At 37.1% G+C, this 10,015-nt stretch overlaps 1 long non-coding RNA gene across 1 annotated transcript; it reads left to right on the forward strand.

Annotated features, from left to right (window-relative positions):
- Window positions 1-6,966: 6,966 nt before the first annotated feature.
- LOC128520009 (uncharacterized) lies at window positions 6,967-7,847 on the forward strand. The gene is made up of 3 exons (XR_008357899.1): window positions 6,967-7,031; window positions 7,173-7,220; window positions 7,789-7,847. It is a non-coding gene; the product is annotated as an uncharacterized LOC128520009 (long non-coding RNA).
- The last annotated feature ends 2,168 nt before the right edge of the window (window positions 7,848-10,015 follow it).

Below are 10,015 nucleotides of genomic sequence, written 5' to 3' on the forward strand. Positions count from 1 at the left end.
ATCTAATGTACAGGTTGATGAATTTGCAGAAGAGATACGTAAAATTTGTTCATTCTCTTCAAGGGGAGTAAAGTATTCTAGGTTCTAATCTGACATGGCTAGATTAACATCTGCATCAATTACATTGTTCGGTTTCAAAACCTCAATTTTATGCCTAATATTTACAATTTTATTATTTAAAAAGTTCATGAAGTCCTCACTATTGCATGATGTTGTTGTGGAGATTTCTGCAGTGGTCTTATTTCTGGTTAATTTGGCTACAGCATTAAATACAAATCTAGGATTATTTTTGTTATTTTCTATAAGAGTGGAGAGATATGTTGGTCTAGCTACACTAAGAGCTTTTCTATAATTCAGGATGCTCTCCTTCCATGCTATTTGAAATACTAACAATTCAGTTTGCCGCCATTTACGTTCTAATTTCCGAGCGGTCTGTTTTAAAGTGTGTGTGTGATCGTTATACCCGGGAGCAAGATTCTTATCCCTAATAATTTTTCTTTTAACTGGAGCTACATTATCTAAGGTATAGCGAAATGTCGACTCTAAAAATTCAGTCGCCTGATCGAGTTCTGTGGGGTCAGGCGGTGATCTAATCGAAGTTGGGAACTCTGAGAGATTACTGATAAAACTCTGTTTGGTAGTTGATGTGAATGTACGCTTCATACGGTAGCGCGCGCTGTGCGTACATTATTACTGTGACACACTTAAATTGAGACAAGATAGTGATCTGAGATAACTTCAGATAGTGGAATTGTGAGTAAATTTCTTATACTTAATTCGAATAATATTATTAAATCTAAAGTGTGACCTGCTTTATGAGTTGGTCCTACAACACACTGATTTACTCCTACCGAGTCCAGTATGGACATAAATGCTGTTCTCAGAGGGTCTTCTGGATTTTCAAAATGAATGTTAAAATCTCCAGCAATTAACACGTTGTCTACAGAAACGACTAGGTTTGAGAGGAAATCTGCAAATTCACTAAGAAATTCAGAGTACGGCCCTGGAGGTCTGTAAATGACAATTAGCGGAATCGACTGAGCTGACTTAATATAGTTAAATACACTTATGTTACTATAAAGAATTTCAAATTAATTAAATTTGTGTCCGTGTTTTTGTACAATAGTCAGATTATCGTTGTGAATAACTGCGACGCCTCCTCCTCTACCAGTTAACCGAGGCTGGTGTATGTAGCTGTACCCAGGAGGACTAGCTTCATTTAGAGCTACATACTCGTCCTGTTTAATCCAGGTTTCTGTTAAACAGAGTATATCAAACTCCTGATCCGTGATAATTTCATTAACTATAACTGCTTTAGATGCGAGAGATCTAATATTTAACAGTCCTAGCTTCAGATCAGAGGTGCCGGCTGCGCATTCAGTATGATCTGAGTTTGTGGTATTTATGTTAATTAAATTACTAAAACAGACTTTGAGTCTTTCTAAATTTGTTTTTAGCTCGGGGAACAGACACAGTCTCAATACAATGAACCCTGAGTGACGACTCTATGCAGCTAGCAGACGGTTGGTTAAGCCTGTCTGTCTGCTCCCTGGCCTGGGCTCTGGATTGTCAACGATTAACTAGGCCTCTTCTGAGACTATGCGCTATACTGCAAGAAATGAGAGCAGCACCTTCCCGAGTGGGATGGACACCGTCCCGCACTAACAGGCCAGTTTTGCCCTCAAAGGTCTTCCAATTATCAATGAAGCCCACATTTTTTTCGGAGCACCACCTGGACATCCAGCGGTTCAGCGACCATAACCTGCTGTAAGTTATGTCACCACGTCTCATTGGGATGGGACCAGAGCATATTACTCCATCGGACATCGCCTTCGCTAATTTAAACACCTCTATAAAGTTATTTTTACTAACCTCTGACTGACGAAGGCGTATATCATTAGCTCCAGCATGTACCACTATCTTGGAGAACCTGTGCTGTCCTAGAGCCCTAAGATTACCTGCTATGTCCGGTGCTCTGGCTCCCGGGATACACCTAACCACTGCCGCTGGCCCCCCTAAAGGCCTGGCTAATTTCATGTGCCTCATTATAGAGTCTCCATTATAGAGTGAAGTGCAGAAGAGGTGTGCTCCGGTGGGCTAGCCTTAGCGTTAGCTTTGGCTGAACGAGTATGCCGCCGAGTCGTCACCCACTCGCCCCGCTGTGAGGACTCTAATGCCGGAGTCGGGGGCTGGTTATCTCCGCCTCCGCACCCAGACTGTCCGCTACAGGAATAACGCTGCTATATATATACTTTTTATTTTTGCTAAGGTACTTTTACTATACTTTATATATATATATATATATATATATAATCAAGTGCTTGTGTATGTGTGTGACTCCAATGCATGTGGAGACAATTATAACTAGGGAATGACTTTAACTTACTGTCATGATTTCTCCGCTGGCGTCTGTGTTGGTGTGGCATATTCGCAGGAGGCAAGGTGGTGGTTCAAAAGACTTGACTTTATTTAAAATAAAGCACAAAACAAAACCAACAAAAGCTCTTTCTCTGAGCACTTGTAAACTTTACTAAATTACTTGAACTAACATAAACACATTCACAGCAACTATAATATACACAACAAAAGCTAGACGCCTGACCGATACTCAGTCAGGCTATTTATAATAAACTTAATTATCTTCCTCGGTTCAGGTGAATCCCTATGTCACCTGACCGAGGTGTAACCTGGGAACAGAAGTTTAACTCAAAACTACAAACATAAACAAAAACCAGTCTTTGGGCGCTTTGGCGCCCTCTAGGGGAGCGACGTGCGCTAACCTGGGCGGCGGCGGATCGGCGGCTGAGGCGCTGCAGCGCCGTTTGCTGAGCTTAAAGGCGGTGGAGCTGGAGCGATGCTCTCGGAGCTTAACGACAGCAGAGCTGAAGCGATGTCCTCAAAGCCGGGGGGCGGAGGAGGGACAATGCTCTCCATGCTGCACGGCCACTGCAGAGCGGAAGCGACGTTTTCGTAGCTTAGATGCAGCAGCGAAAAAAAAGGAAGCGCAATGTCCTCGCTCTCGAGCAGCAGTGCTGGCACGGTGTCCTCGAAGCCTGGCGGCGGCGGAAGAAGCGCGACGTCCTCGACGGCTAGGAGAGGCGGAGGAAAAGGAAGTGCGACGTTCTCGCTGTCTAGCAGAGGTGCCCGAAGCGCTGTTTCCTCCGTGTCTAGCGGAAGTGGGGGAAGAGGCTCAGAGCCTGCTGCCTGGCTTTCATGAAGCTGGCCGAGCAGGTCTTGGAGCTGTTCCACCTGTTCCCTCAGGCTTTCAATGCGCTCCTCGTTCACCTCTGCCCAGAACCTGTACAGATTCCTGGTTCTTTCCTCCCTCTTGTGTCGCTCCTCCTGGGGGTCTTGTTCCCTCTCGCCACCGCCGTACCGGACCTCCCCGGGCCGTACCTCTTTCGCGGTGCAGAGGAACACGTTACCCCCAGCTGCATCACCCTTAAATGGCGTCCGCCGGATGGCGAGCCTGCAGCCTTCCCAGCTCTGCCGCGCCTCTATCTCTTGATGCTCCTCGCTGTCTTCCAGCCAGTCCGCCGGTTCGGCGAGCCTACAGCCCTCCAAGCTCTGCAACAGTTCTCTCTCTCCTTGCTCCTCGCTGTCCTTAATCCATTCCGCCAGCTCGGACGTGATGGTGATTGCTCCCCCCCAAAAAACATCTGGGGGAGAAACCTCCGCTATGCCACCTTTACGGTCTAGCTTTCTGTCATGAATTCTCCGCTGGCGTCTGTGTTGGTGTGGCATATTCGCAGGAGGCAAGGTGGTGGTTCAAAAGACTTGACTTTATTTAAAATAAAGCACAAAACAAAACCAACAAAAGCTCTTTCTCTGAGCACTTGTAAACTTTACTAAATTACTTGAACCAACATAAACACATTCACAGCAACTATAATATACACAACAAAAGCTAGACGCCTGACCGATACTCAGTCAGGCTATTTATAATGAACTTAATTATCTTCCTCGGTTCAGGTGAATTCCCACGTCACCTGACCGAGGTGTAACCTGGGAACAGAAGTTTAACTCAAAACTACAAACATAAACAAAAACCAGTCTTTGGGCGCTTTGGCGCCCTCTAGGGGTTAACCCTTACACTTACTTTTTTTTTCTACCTTTTTTTTTTTGCTCATTAGACACTATGCTCAATAGTTTTGTAGTTTTTCAAAGTTATTACTCAGCATTTTCACTAGCCACTCTTTTTTGGTGGCATGCTAAAGTAAATTTAGATTTAGATTTAGACTTATGACTGCTCAGTAGTTCAGGACTGGGATTTCCTACTGTTTTGTAGCTGAGCCTCCAATACCAAACTGGACTCCATACAGTAGTAACTTAAACACCTCTCCTGTTCTACTGTACTTCCAGCTGCCTAACGTTTAGTATGGCTGCAGAACAATTTTTGTTGTTCAATATCACCCAAATGAGGATGGGTTACCTGTTGAGTCTGGTTTCAAAGTTCTGGTTTCAAAGTTTTTTCCTGTTGCCATTTTAGGGAGTTTTTTATTGCTCATCAGGGACAATCTGATAATTTTTGATTTATACATATTTTCTTACGCATTCCATTCTCATTTCATTCTTTTGATGCTGTAAAGCTGCTTTGAGACAATGACCATTGATAAAAGCATTATAAAAAATAAAATTGAAGGGAATCTCAAAATCTCAAGCCTCTGTTTTAGCTGTGAAAGAATGATCTGTTGGTTTTTGTGTGTTTATTTTCTAATGGGGCCTAAAGGGCCTGCAGGTGGAAATGGAGATTTCCTGTCTGCAGGAGCTATAGCTGGGATTGTGATTGGAGCTTTATTAGGTCTCGCTGGAACTGCTGGTTTAATTTTCTACTTTATGAAAGCAAAAGAGATGTAAGTAAACATTAATTTCTCATGTACTTGGTATTTTATAAAAAAACATAAAAAAGTTTTAAACCTATATTTTCTACAATAGTCTCATAGAATCAATATGTCTGAATCAAAATATTTGTATAGTTGTTCAGAATTAGAAAATTATTTGCACACAGGTACACAGGAAAACTAACAATCACATTGCTGATGTTTATGGAAATTGATCAAATTTAAAATTAAATCCATGCATTCTTAAAATGTTATATTCTAATCTATTTAGGACTTATGTCACATGAACACATATGTTGTGAAGAAAATACACTGAAGTCTGTGTTATCTGACCTACACTTTACTGTCATTCAGGCCAAAAACAAAGTCTGGAGGGAATAAGCAGAATGGAGGTATTTGTGATCATCACAATAAAAATCATGTAGCTGATGTTTGCCATATTGATGGCAAAATATACTGACATAGTTGTTGATATTTGAGAATAATAAGAATTAAGTAGGATGAGACAATTTAATCACACTTCTCAGATATTTTATCACATACACCATATTGTATTGCAAGCTTGTGGTTTATTTGTCTTTATTATTCTTTCTTATAAAGCAACACACAATTCACAGCAACAAGTAAGTCCTATTGTATATTATAATGAATGACCATAATAATTGTTTTTATAAAACAAAAAAATTATATGAATTGAGGAAAATCAAAACGAGAGAATGTGACTAAAACGTCCCTTAGAGGTTCCCTGAAGAATAAAAAAAACAGCATTATTATATTTAAGCAATATCACAGTCAAGGTCATGCTGTATTGCTGACTATAACATGGCTGTGGGGTATTTGTAGGCATACTGGCTGTAGTTTGCGTAACTTGTTTTTTTATTTAACCAGTTATTTTGCTCCACCCACATCCTTCCGCGATGGCAGAACTAACTAACCATGACCGGTGGAGCTGTAAAATATATATATATATATATATATATATATATATATACTGTATATATATTGTGGTGTGGGCGGGGCGGTGGCTGACAACCAGCATGCCTTGCGGGGATGTCGGTGTGTTCACCATGTTGGGGAAATGTGTTTGGGTTAGTGGCTTTGGCCCTGTTTGTGTGTGGTGTGTGTGTGACGTGTGGAATGAGCTCCGGTTCAAGCTTAGGCTGAATTGGAGGTATAGGCTTCGTGTGAATGTGCTGCTTATGCTTTTGTGTGACTGCGTGTACAAAATAAAGTACTCCCAGCCATTGCATTGGGCAGCAAGTAAGCTCATTCGTCTCTCCAACATTCTTCTTAGCGGTGAAAAACGCTACTATATATATATATATATATATATATATATATATATATTTTTTTTTTTTTTTTCCACTTATTCTGTTTTAGAGCATCAGCTTTGTAAATGTCTGTGTCCTGAGGTTGCATCCAAAGTAGCATTAAATGGAAATCTGGTGCACTAGAGTGTACAATCAATTTTCTCACACACACACCAAGTAGTGCCATTGATCAGGGGTCAAGAGCAATTTAAAATTAGGCTGTATGTTAGGAGCTAGTTAGGTTTGTAGCTGTAACTAAAAGAACACTGATAATTCTGATGCAATTCATAATGACTAGTAAGCAATTATTAAGGAGACAAAGTTTTTTTTGTATTATTACATAATGTCACCAGATTCTTCTGTGATTGGGTTAAATGCGGTTTTCCGCAGACAGTTGTTCTCTCCTTATAATGGCAGCCAACATTGACATACTTTCATACTTTCTTTGTACTGTAGATCACCTGTGATGCGGAGAGTGAAATATATGTAGTTAAACGTCCCAGTGGTGTTACTATCCATTATCACTACACGTCTTTCTCTCACCAGTAAAGCTTGAATGAGCACATGTGAAAATAGGAAGAACCAGACAGTTTACCTAATTATTCCGAGAAATCCATGTTTATAATTTATAATTTAATTTAGAATTTTTTTATTTACCTCTACAGCATACAGAAGCCCTAATATCCCTGTTTACTCCAATAGTCAGATAATCAGTTATAATAATTGTCTAAATTTTTTTAATTGCTGAATGTTGCCTGAATGTACTTATTACTAGCCAATTTACTCTGTTATTTTATAGGATCCACACTACGTTAATATGACTGGGGTGACTATGAGTAGAACTAATACTCAGATGGGTCACACCCCTCAACCTGATGATGTAAGCAGTGTATTTATTTCATTTGTAATCCATTGTTAATTTAATCCAGCCCCAATGTTGATAAAGATAGCTATTGCTTTACTAACATTTGACATTCAAATAATGCCTATTTAATTTTTTTATCTATTACTGATTATCTAGGAACCAATATATGAAAACTGACTTGCACACCTCTTTAAGGATAATTAGGTAAGCCACTTTATGTTAAATGAATTATAACTAGAATAAGTTTCTTTAAAATATTTGATTAGAGAAATAAAGAAATAACATTTCTGATGTAGGGTCAACTCCAATCACCACAACTAGTCATACAGTATTTGCATATTAGTCATACTGCATGATTATATTGTGTGTTTTTTATTCTGAATATCAGCACAGCTAAGATTTGTCTTATGGCTGTGGTATAACATCAGACATTTAAAATGCTTTTCTTCAAAAGTGTATCATTCATTCACTTGGACTAATTTGAGGAAAAAACACAGTCAATGTGACTGGGAGATATTTAGTGAACTTATTTTTCTAGCAAGCTGCTTTCATAAAGAAGTTCCAAACTACTTAAAACACAACAGACCACAAAACTCAGCTAGTCTATAATGTCCTGAAACAGTGGTCTTTGTGGTCTTCTTTGTCTCCTTCACTGTCCTCAGAAGATGGTCTTTAAAAACAAATCCTTTCCCAATTTTTACACTTATTTTGAGTTTTGTAATAATTTAGGTTTGAACATTTTAGCTGAAATAACTATATGGATGTGTTACAGGCATTAAAGTTTTCCAGAGGAAACCTGTTCTTGGATGTGGAAGTGGAAGTGAATTGTTGGTTTAACTGTGAATAAAGTACACAGGTTAAGCTAAAATAAAATAATATAAAATATAGTACAAATAACAAGTACAATGCTATTTCATTAATTTTGCTTTTCCTAAATACTGTATTTCTGTATTAATAATGAAAGAGTAAACAAGATATGTTAAAGCATTTGCATCTTATGGAACAGAATTAAATGTCTTCCCTTGTACTTCTCTGTACCCATATGATACAGATTTAAAACATTTATGTAATAAAATGTTGCGATGTTAATAAATTCTAAATGTATTTTTTATCATTTAACTCTATTTGGAAACTATTGTATGGAAGTATAACAGTTCCAAAATTCCTCAAAGCAAAACAGCATACTGAGTCACATGAACTGGAAAAAAAAAAGCACACAAAAACCAAAAAAAAAGTAGTTGGAATTTTTCTGTTTTGAAATTTGATCTGAAAAAAAAAAAAATAATAATAATCTTACAGCATTTATACTGCTTGAGATTTTAGACACTGCAATTTATTGTGGCTGTATATTTCAACTGAAAATGTACTTCAAGCATTTAAAATGCAATGCAAAAATATTCACCTTACTAAATTGCTGTTCAAAAATATATTCAATTGTTGAAAATACAATCTTTTATTATTTTTCAGCCTCACAAATTCAGGTTGAAAAATTTCAGCTATTAAATTTCATTAAATTTGACGACTCGCATTTTGTCAACCTGAAATTTAATAGCTGAATTTTTTCAACCTGAATTTTAATACTTGTTTTTTTTTTTCAACCTGCTTTAAGGAATTTTGGCACTGTTATACTTCCATACTACTGATTTTAGATTTTGGTCTTTAGTCTGTCGCATACTCTATACAGCGTTTACCCAGTATATGATGAGAAATATCAATTAATATTTAATATATATTATATATATATATATTATATATATATATATATATATATATATCGTAGTAAATCTATTTATAAATAAGTCCATAAGATAATTTTATGCATCATAATTTTTTTAATATCTTAAAGCACTTGTTACAAGAAACAATAGTTTAAAATATTTATTAAGTGCAAACATTTATAATCTACTTTTATAAGCCATATGTGTGCAAAATCTGTAATTAAATTATTTAAGTAAAAACTGGAGGGTACAGTATGTAATATATTTAATATTTATTAATAATAATATAAATAATGAAAAAGTTTTACATTGAGGTATCTTTCTAGATTTTGTTCTATTTATTTAATCCTTTCAAACATTTACCAATACTATATGGTCTAATATCCTCTGTAGACAACTGAATGAATGTAAATAACAATAAATAAATAGTATAGATATTTCCCCACAATTTACATGCTTAATATGTAGTAGAGTATATGTGTATTTCTATCCTCGGTATCCTGCTTTCTGTTTTTCTCTGTCATCATTGGTTAAATAATTACTCAGCAGAGGGTTTTTCCATTAGCACACCTAATGTGAACTAAACATTCATGACAGAAACTCAAATTTAAATGAAATTCAATGTTTTAAAATTTTTTAAATAACAATATGAATGAATGAAAATAAAAATGATTTGTTAATTTATGCAGTGAAGTTGCAATATTTGGTATATACAGTAGACCTTTATTTTTTAAAACCTACTGGATTTGCAGTACTCTGGTGTCACATGTCAATCCATGCCTGCTTGACTACTTCTTGAAGATACTATACTTGATATAAGATATAAAACTTGCTTCAGAAGTTTGCAATTTAGCACCTGTTTAGAAACTGTTGTGCAGAGGTATTTGTCTATTACCAAAACCAGGTCTGTCTATCTATCCATCCATCCATCCATCCATCCATTATGTTGTAAAGTTAGTTAGTTTTGTAGATTATTTAAGAAATCCCTTGGTCTGGCTGCTGTGCTGTAATAAGTTTACTAACACCAGGACAGAGACAGTCAAATATGCACACATCATCTGAACGATATGAAAAGACAGGTTTTTTATATGTTTGGCCAAATGCCTGGTGCCTGGTAAAATCCTAGAGATCAAAGAGTGGAATTTGTATGGATGTCTGCTTGGAGGTGAACCAGGAAGTATTTGATGATCTGAATCATTTATGTGTAAAAAATATGCAAATAAAAAAAAAACATGAAGAGAGCAAATACTCAATAATACTGTAATAATACTGTATTTATCA

The sequence above is a fragment of the Clarias gariepinus genome, chromosome 4 (assembly GCF_024256425.1).
Source record: "Clarias gariepinus isolate MV-2021 ecotype Netherlands chromosome 4, CGAR_prim_01v2, whole genome shotgun sequence".
NCBI lineage: Eukaryota > Metazoa > Chordata > Actinopteri > Siluriformes > Clariidae > Clarias > Clarias gariepinus.